The sequence below is a fragment of the Peromyscus eremicus genome, chromosome 4 (assembly GCF_949786415.1).
Source record: "Peromyscus eremicus chromosome 4, PerEre_H2_v1, whole genome shotgun sequence".
Lineage (NCBI taxonomy): Eukaryota > Metazoa > Chordata > Mammalia > Rodentia > Cricetidae > Peromyscus > Peromyscus eremicus.
The window spans coordinates 104,507,615-104,515,839 of record NC_081419.1 but is presented as its reverse complement, the minus strand read 5'-3'; positions in this window follow the sequence as shown (position 1 = coordinate 104,515,839).

The following is an 8,225-nucleotide window of genomic DNA, read 5'->3' as shown; positions in this document are numbered from 1 at the left end:
CTGTCTCGAAGAAAAAAAGAAAGAGGTTTTCACTTTGTAGCCCAGGCTGGCCTCAAACTCCAAGCGCTCTTCCTGCTTCAGCCACCTGAGTACTGGGATTAGCACATCCTCCTTGGTGCTTTGTATTGCTCTGGAGAAACAAAACCACATTCCCCGTGAAATGTGACAGAGCTGTAAAGAGAATAAGCTGAAATGAAGGTAGAGATGTAAGAGAAGAGGACGACAGGAAAATGGAATGAACGGAGTCAAATCTTCATGGAGACTGATGAAAATTAAATATGTGATGGCTAAGAAAGACTTCACATAAGCACTTGTTCAGGATGCAGGGACAGTTTGACAGTGGTCACAGTGCAACAGTTTTGGTGGGGCGCTAAAATCTGTTCACAGAATGACAGGAATGTATTATGACTTTGTGGAGGTTTTTGTTTTGTTTTTTTCTTTCTTTTTTTCTTTTCTTTTCTTTTTTTTTTTTTGTGACAGGGTTTCTCTGTGTAACATCCCTAGCTGTCCTGGAACTCGCTTTGTAGCCCAGACTGGCCTCAAATTCACAAGATCCACCCGCCTCTATATCCCGAGTGCTTGGTTTTGCTTTTTCTTTCTTTCTTTTTTTTTTTTTTTTTTTTTAAGATTTATTTATTATGTATACAGTGTTCTGCCTGCATGTATGCCTGCAGGCCAGAAGAGGGCACCAGATCTCATTATAGATGGTTGTGAGCCACCATGTGTTTGCTGGGAATTGAACTCAGGACCTCTGGAAGAGCAGTCAGTGCTCTTAACCTCTGAGCCATCTCTCCGGCCCTGGTTTTGCTTTTTCAAGACTGGGTTTCTCTTGAAAAAGCCCTGGCTGTCCTGGAACTCGCTTTGTGGATCAGACTGGCCCCCAACTCACAGAGATCTGGGATTAAACCCCAGCATTGAGCCACCACACCTGGCATATTATGACTTTTCTAAATTGAAAAGACATCTCTTGTTTCTAGAAAGTTAACAAATGGTGCTTCTGAGACATATAATAGCAACATATTTGAGTTCTGAGGATAAAGAAAAACTCCGGGCAGATGAGATAGTTCAGCAGGTAAAAGTGCTTGGGACACAATCTAAATTCTATTCCCCAAAGTCATGATGGAAGGAGAAAACTGACTTCCAAAAGTTGTCCTCGACCCCCACGTACCTGCCAGGGTACACCCACTCTTTCTCAAAAACTCATCAATAATAATTTTTGAAAGGATAAGACACATTCTTAAAAGCATGAGGCAAAGCACTTGCTTTAAACTGATAAACCAGCTCTGCCACCATTTCCAGTGAGAAGACAGATAAGGATGGAAGATGAGAAGAATTCTGTGAACAGGAAGAGTCTATGAATGCGTTTTCATATAGGTCAGATGCTTAGAAGAACTGTCCTCCTAGAAATTGGCCTTGTGACAGATGGGGCCAAGGAAGGAATAGAAAATTCAGAGCCTAAATACTGCCAATGACATTGAGACCAAATAAACAGAATGGGCAGAAGCAAAAAATAACTTTTTTTTTCCTTTTCAAGACAGGGTTTCTCTGTGTAGCCCTGGCTGTCCTGGGGGCTGTCTATAGACCAGGCTGCCTCTGCCTCCCAAGTGCTGGGATTAAAGGCATGCAGCATCATTGTCCAGCCAAAAAACAAAAAGAGGATGTCCCGGTGCATACCTTTAGACCCAGGACTTGGGAGGAGGCAGAGGCAAGTAGATCTCTGAGTTTAAGGCCAGAGTTCCAGGACAGCCAGAGCTGTTACACAGAGAAGCCTTATCTGGGGAGTGGGGGTCTGTGTGGTGCTGGATGGAACCGAGGTTCTCATACATACTAGGTTAAGTATCCCTGAATCACACCATCCTCTCCTAGTGCTCCAGAGGCAGAGGCAAAGCAGAGCTCTGATTTCAGGGCCATAGTGAATTCAGGCAACCAGGCAGCCAGGGCTACCCAGTGAGAACCTGTCTTAAAAAACAAACAAAAACCTTTACCATAACTTCTCAAAATATATGTAGTTGTCAATCAAAATTCTCTCCTGCCTGGCATAGTGGCACACAACTTTAATCCTGGCAGCCTGGTCTACACAAGCTCTGTAAAGAGACCCTGCCTCAAATCTTTAAAAAAAAAAAAAAAAAAAAAAAATTTCTCTTGGGAGAATCTTCCCATCTTCCACCCTTTTCTCTTGTCTACTCATTGAAATGGTAGCAAAGTGGGGCTCATCGGTTTAAAGCAAGTGTGACATGCAGTAGGCACATTACCTCTCTGACTGGAAAAAAAACAAATTTTTCTCATGGTATGGTAGTCACAGCCAGGAGGACCACTACAAGTTTCATGACATGCTAGTTTACAGAGTCCTAGAATACATAGGATGACTGAAGGCCAAACTCGTCAGGTATCACAACAGATATGAATTATATCTCACGCCAGCCTTTTGCTGAAGTCTGGGCCTAGCTTGCGTCCCCATCCTGATCAAGCCAAGGCCGTAGTTCAAGGCTGACTACTTCCTCAGGCAGTCTTTCTGGACCGCTGGCAGTCACTGCAGTATACTCCACGTGTGCTTGCCAAGGTGTTGATCTGAGTCAAGATGAAGTATTCACATCACTCAGCCTCTCTGGGGTTGGGAACGGGATTGTTAGTTTTACACCAGGCACGAGCACAAGGTGAAAACGTTCAACCCCACTGGAGTATAAAATACATATTTCCTGTAGCGCCAAGTTTTAAATTGGTCGGTGTATTGACTCTTTCCTCCAGCGATAAGGTAACCACAGGTGCCTTCACACCCCGAACGCACATTGCCGGTTTGAAGGATCTTAAGTTGTTTGTTGTTGTTTTTCCTTAAATTTTTATATTCTGTGTATGGTTGTTCCGACCGCATATTTGTGCAGCACCCGCGGAAGCCAGAAGAAGGTGTGGGATCCCTTGGAACTAGTCACCATATGGGTGCTGGGAATTAAACCGGGGTCCGGTGGAAGAGCAGCCAGGGCTTTTGAGCACTGAGTCATCTCTCCAGCCCGATTTGAAGGTTTTAGGACTGCTGCACCGCGAATAGCTGGTGCAGGAGTTGAATCAGAGTCCAAGTGGGGTTGTCCCCAAACCAAAGGGCTCATACTCTTTGTTCAAGATGTGGGAATCAGAGACACTAGGAACATGCTGGAGTTGTTGGAGAGCAGAAACTAGGGGCTGACACCAAGAATTTGGTACAGTGGTTAAAACGGACTGAGGCCGGAATATCCGTGCCACCCAGCCTGTGGGGCAGGCGGGCCAGCGCTCAGCGACCAAAGGGGTTAAGGCACCGAGTCCCGCCCCCGTCCAGGATTGGTGGCTCCAGGGGGCGTGGTCGGAGGGCGGGCTCGCGTTTGCCGCAGCCGCTGGTGGGCGGGCCGGGCGCGGGGCGGGAGGGGCCAAGAGCAGAGCCGGGCCGCGCCGCGAGCCCTGCGGGGCGGGCTTCGGGCTGCGCCAGAGAGCGGGGCAGCTGTCGCTGGTGTCTCAGCCTCTGCGCCGGACTCTGAGACAGTGAGTAAGTGATACAGGCCTGCCGGGGCGCCCCTCCAGGTTCTCCCTCGGGTCACCATGCCCGCTGCATCGCGTGCCGCTTCTAGTCGGTGGGAAGCTGGGGAGGGGGCGCGTCCCGCTGCTAGGGTACCGGGAGTTGGGGAATGAGGCCGATGATGTCATGGACGCTTAACCCAGCGGGGGTGGGGGGGTGGCGGCCGGAGGGGGTGCGGCCCGGATTATGTCACCTCTTCTCTCTGCACCCCGCCCCCCCTCCTGGGCCACGCGCGTTGATGGGGACCGAGGGAGATTTGGGTGGAATTTCTCCAACCGCAGGGACCTCTGTGACACCTTTGCAGAGGATTTGTGGCTGGGGTCTATGTGCTAGTGAATGGCGACCCTTCCCCCCCCACACACTATGACACACATGCACAGCAGAGGCAGGCTCCTGTGTGAGCGGGTGGGTGGGGGTGTGCTGTCGTTACCCTCAGCCCCTAAGCATCGGCTTCATCAGAGCTGGGATGCAGGGGATGGGCCTCCTCCCCTGCAGGTGCCCACGTTTCCAAGGAAAGATGCATCTCCTCTCATACATCCCAACCAAGAAGTTCTGCTCCCTGAATCCCTTCCCTTAATCCTTCCTGGAAGCCTTTCCTGGTTTCTCTGTCTGAATTCATTTCCTATTTGCATTGCTCATCACCAACATTCCCACATGCATTTGCCTTGCATTTTCTTGATGTCAGGGCCCAGAGACCCCCTAAAGATATCTTTTATGGCCTGAGGTAACACAGGCTTCCATGGGGAAGCTACACAGTGAAATCTCCCTGGGGCATCCTGAGCTAAGTGCTCCAAGACCCCTGGGGTATCAAGGATGCCAGGCTGAGAAGCAGTATTTGCACTGGTTCCAGAGGAATATAGGATGGGCAGAGAGCTGAGAGTAGGTTGTAGGTGGAGTGAAGAGCTCATGTCAGGAGAAATATAGGATGGCTACCGGGAGAGGTCTTAAGGACTCTGCTACAAGCTCTACTTGGTTGTGGGTGCCAGAAAGAAGAATATCAGGCATTTGACACATAATACGGTTCCTTCTTTAAATTGCTGTAAGATAGGTGTGAGAATCTGAGGTGGAATCATCTGCATGAGGTTCCATTCCCATCAGTTGAGCTGTGATTTACACCTGGAGCTGATGCTGCAAGAACTCTATTGCCCGGCTCATGGAAGGGTTATTTAGCCAGAGTCCATCTGCCCGCCTTGACTGCTAATATTGTAATATCAGACACTGAGGGTTGATGGAACCAAAACAGAGACAGGCAACAGGCTATCATCCCAGAGTGATGCTGTTCAACTGCCCTTGCAGATTACAGCTCCCTCGGAGGCCAGTCCAGGCGCCTGGCCTACAGAGAGAGCTCAGCCCTGCCTTCTCCCCTCTGTTCCTACTTACTTACCAGGGAAATATAGTCCACTCCTTGTCCCTCCAGATCTCTACCAGGGTTCTGAGGAAAGAATTTGCAGGAGCTCAAGGTTGGAAGAGGCAAGGGACAGGAAGTAGTTAGGAGGGGTTGGCTATGACAGGTCAGAATCATGGCAAGGAACTCTGGGAACTGCCTACCGGGTGACTACGGAGCAGTCCTCATGTACAGCATGAATTGGACAAGGATCCACTCTGGAGGAAGAGTGAAGCAGAGTGACAGATGACCACCCCCAAACTATGGTCTGATCTCAGGAGGAGTGCACTTGGCAGTTATTTATAAAGCATCTTTCCAAACATTCATTACGTTATCCCCTGTCACTCAGAATCACCACGGTCGCTCCTGTGTTTGTTCCTTCCTCCACCCCAGCCTCTGGTGCAGCTCCCTTGCTAGTCCTCTGCCTGCATCTCACTAGTGGCGTCAGCCTTCAGTGTTTTTATCACATCTGTAACTCCTATCAAAACTCTGGCTTTTGGTGAAGTGCATGTGTGCACACACACAGAGGAATGATGGGGGTCCTGCTCCATCCCTCTCGGCCTTATTCCCTCGAGCCAGGATCTCTCACTGAACCTAGAGTTAGGCTGGCAGCCAGTAGATCTCAGTGCTCCTCCATTCTCTGCCCTCCATAGTGCTGGGGTTACGGGCGCTGGCACAGACACAGCTGCCTTTTTGGACTGCTGGGGATTCAAACTCCGGTTCTCGTGCTCCCGCAGCAGGCACTCCTCCTCACGGAGCCATCTCCCTGGCCTGTGGTTTTATTATTGTGTTTCCCATTTGTTTTTTTTTTGTTTGTTTGTTTGTTTTTTGAGACAGGATCTAATGTAGCCTGGACTGGGCTCAAACTCAGTATGTATTCAAGGCAGACCTCGAACTCTTGATCCTCCTACCTCCATGCGACCATGGAAAGTTTTCAGGGTTAATTTTAAAAGAGAAAGAAAAAGCCCTTTGATTTCAAACTTTAAGTGAGGGCCTCTACTTTCCTCTTCCTCCCCAACCATTTTTTTTTTCCCTCTGAGACAGGGTTTTCCTGTGTAGCCCTGGCTGTCCTGGAACTTACTCTGTAGAGCAGGCTGGCCTCGAACTCATAGAGATCTGTCTGCCTCTGCCTCCCGAGTACTGGATTCCACAGGAGTCACAGACAGCTGTGGGCTGCCACGTGGGTGCTGGGAATTGAACCCGGGTCCTCTGGAAGAGCAGCCAGTGCTCTTAACCACTGAGCCGTCTCTCCAGCTCCACTCTGGCCTCTTTTCACAGAGGACTCGGCTGTCTCCTCAGCACCTTTCCATGCCTGTGGTCTGTCTGCTTTTGCTTTGCACTGGTTTTCTAAAACCGTTTTTGACATAGTCACCAGTGATGTTTTCAGCTGCTAAATCCAGGCCACACTTCAATTCCAGTTTCCCTTCTGGGCCCTTTCTTCTTTTCAACACTAGAAACTGCCCCTGTGTTCTCCTTCCTTTTTCCCTCCCTCCCTCCCAGTCTCTCTCATTTTGTTTTGTTTCTTTGGTGTTGTTGGGTTTGTTTTTTGTTTGTTTGTTTGTTTTATTTTTTAAGATGGACTCTCATCTCATTTGGTTCTCAGAGTTGTATCAAACTTCTGGGCTCAAGCAATTCCCCCCCAAGTAGCTCAGGCTGCCCTGCAGCTCCCCCTGCTGCATTTCTTCCTCCTCCTCCTCCTCCTCCTCCTCCTCCTCCTCCTCCTCCTCCTCTTCCTGATTTTTCTATACTAGGGTTTGAATCTAGGGTCTTGCACTTGCTAGGGAAGTAGTTGATCACATTTTTCTTTTTTAAGACAGGGTCTCACCAGATTGCTCAGGCTGCCCTTGAATTTGCAATCTTTGCTTCAGAATCCCGAGTAGAAGAGATTATGGGCCTGTGCCTCCAGGCTAGTTAGTGCCCCTATTTTGAATCCCCTCCCCATTCTGGCTTTCGGGCACAGTGTCTCTTGGACTTTTCCCTGCTCGCACACTGCCTCCCAGACTTGTGGGGCTCCACCACCCTTGCTGCTGGGCCCGCCCACACCACTCTGGGATGCTAACAATCTCAGTCTTTCCGCCCTGGAAGAGGTATCTTTGGGTCTTCTCAACAACACCTATTTCTCCTAAGCAGTCTCCCTCCCCCTGTCATGTTCATGATGTCACACCCACACCTGTGCCCTAGCCTCCTCATGTTCCCGCCACCTGAGCTCCAGCTGCATGAGGATTTGCCAGTTCTTCCTGTAACCATGCCCAGGCTTCCTTCTTGGCTTCAAGCCTCAGGCCATTTGATTTTCACCCTGCCAGTCCCAGCTTTTCCCTGCATTGAACTCAGGGAGGATGAGAGAGGGGCCAATGCTTAGGGTAGGAGGGGGTCTCAAGGCTGAGGGCTAGCAGGCTAGAGTCTCTCCCAAGTGGAGGCAGCAGGAGCTAGGGTAAGGCAAAAGAGGCTGAGGGCATAAATGTACAGAGGCCTCACTCTTGGGGTGGCGCACCTGTACATCCCACATCTCAGTGTTTCCCTAGGTGCTTCATGTGCACAAGACTAGTGTCAGCCTGCATGTGAGCAACTGTGCTCTTTTCCGTACCTGTAGGGATAGGCACTGAATGAATTTCTGCAATGTCGACGGCCAGCTTGCTAGTGAACTTACCCACTACCTAGAGCCACAGTGTAGACTGTGGCCAGAAGAAATTGAAGGGCACATGTGTTGGCAGCCTCCCTCGGTTCGGAGCCTGACAAAATGAAGCAGCATTAGAATTAGACATCTTGGAAGAAAGAGGTCTGCAGAGCATTCATGGGAGCATGCATGGACCTCTTAACAGGGTGTCCTGCCTGCTTTCTGGAGTTTATAGCCTGAAGAACATCCCTCTTTCATAACTGACACACATATTTGAGCTATTAGAACCTCATGCCACTGACCGGGATTTGCCTGGAATCCCTGCCCACCTGTGTTATACTGTTATACAGCTCTCCGGGACAGGTGTTCCAAGGTGCTGGCTTGAGACAAAGGAACCAGGAAGCAAGCTAGGCCTCTTTGAGCAGGAGGCCTTGCTCCCCCTCCTGTGGGTAAGCTTTGAGGGAGAGAGCACACCCAACCGAACTGGCTCAGAGGACTTCATGGTCAACTGAACGGGGTCAAGGTCCAAAGGGAAAGGGGGTGTGTGTGGAGGAATGGCTAATCCAAGAACTCTTCCTGGTGGTACTGCATTCTTAGCAAGGTTCAGCAGGCATGGCATCCTCAGGGGTCATCATCACTGGTTGCGCAAGTCCCGCCCCTCCTTCACCCACCTGTGGGAAAAGCCA